At 39.4% G+C, this 1,551-nt stretch overlaps 1 pseudogene; it reads right to left on the bottom strand.

Annotated features, from left to right (window-relative positions):
- Positions 1 to 1,246: 1,246 nt before the first annotated feature.
- LOC109473189 overlaps positions 1,247 to 1,551 on the bottom strand; it is a 4,657-nt pseudogene continuing 4,352 nt past the window's right edge.

The following is a 1,551-nucleotide window of genomic DNA, read 5'->3' as shown; positions in this document are numbered from 1 at the left end:
GTGGATGTCCCAACTACTAAGTACCTAATACCAGCCCAGAAGAGAACAAGAAATAGGCACGCATTCAAGTACCAGAGTTATCAACCAAGGATTGAGGTGTTCAAGAATTCATTCTTTCCTAGAACTATCGCAGAGTGGAACTCACTGTCACCAAGTACAGTAGGGGCATTGTCAATAGATAGCTTTAAACAATGTCTAGAGCTAGAAGTTCAAGGGTTAGGTGTAACAAGTCGATCGGTGTAATATAGCCAGCTGCCGCCGCGCCGCGTGCCTGCGAAGCTGGTGTGTTACGCCGAAAGGCGGTTATACCGGCTATACAGATACAGATACAGATACGTCCTCATCATCATTTTCATACACGTTTCCGTGCAGTTCAGATACGGGATCTGGTGACACAGTACCACCTTCCTCTACTTCATTGTCATTTTCATATACGTTTGTTTGTGACTCAGCTATAGGGGCAACTGGCAAATCTTCATTATCATTTTCATACACATTTACAGGTACAGTACCACCTTCCTCTACTTCATTGTCATTTTCATACAAATTTACAGGTGCAGTACCACCTTCCTCTACTTCATTTTCATTTTCATACACGTTTGCAGGTGCGGTACCACCTTCCTCTACTTCATTGTCATGTTCATGCACATTTACAGGTGCTGTACAATCGTACTCTAGTTCTTCGTCATTTTCATACATATTCATTTGTAAACCAGATACAGTAGCAACTGGCTCATCCTCATTGTCATTTTCATATGGATTTATGTACAAGTCAGGTTTTGTCACGTTGCCTTTCAAAGGATGGTAAAATACGTACTCATGTCCCATAAGCTCAACCTTTTTCTTCCTTATTTCAACGTTATCAAGTTGTTCAAATAAGATAACCTATGTATCCACTTGCACATTCCCCAGATACTGGAGCAACTGACATATTGTTTCGTTTCATTTCGATCTCAAAAGTAGCAATCGAATATTGCAGGATAAGGATGAAGAAATGGTGTAGCTTTCAGGGACATAGGACCGGATTTGATCCTTCTTTGATGTAAAGGTTAGTTGGTACTTGTCCCGTTAACTAGTCTAGGAAGCCCACTCTCTTATTTCCTTCACATTCCAGTGCAATAGAGAATGCAGTGCGCACATCAGATCGACAGTGTTAGCTAGCACAAGATGATATGTTGGACTCATTTGGATTGTCCTACTACGATTTTTCTTCCTCTAAATAAGACATTGATTTAAAATAATCCTCCTATTCAGCCGCAAAGTACGCACACTGATAGTGGAGTCATAAGCACATTGAGCAAAAACATATTTGCAAGATCTGCATTTTATTTCACAACATATAGTCATCATACTTGATAGGAAGATAAACATGTCCATGTTACTAGTGATTAATATCGTGAAAAGATATTCTTCAATCGAGTCACAACTTACACAATTTGCTAGTGAAGTCGCAAACCACATCATTTAAGAGAAAACATCGAGTTGTGAGTTCTGCATTACTCTTAACGTCTTTTACAACATTGCATGATATGTAGATTAACATACAATATT

The sequence above is a fragment of the Branchiostoma belcheri genome, unplaced genomic scaffold (assembly GCF_001625305.1).
Source record: "Branchiostoma belcheri isolate BF01 breed outbred unplaced genomic scaffold, Haploidv18h27 scaffold292, whole genome shotgun sequence".
NCBI classification, from domain to species: Eukaryota; Metazoa; Chordata; class Leptocardii; order Amphioxiformes; family Branchiostomatidae; genus Branchiostoma; species Branchiostoma belcheri.
Note: the sequence above shows the minus strand (reverse complement) of the source record. Positions and strands in the feature narration are given on the sequence as shown.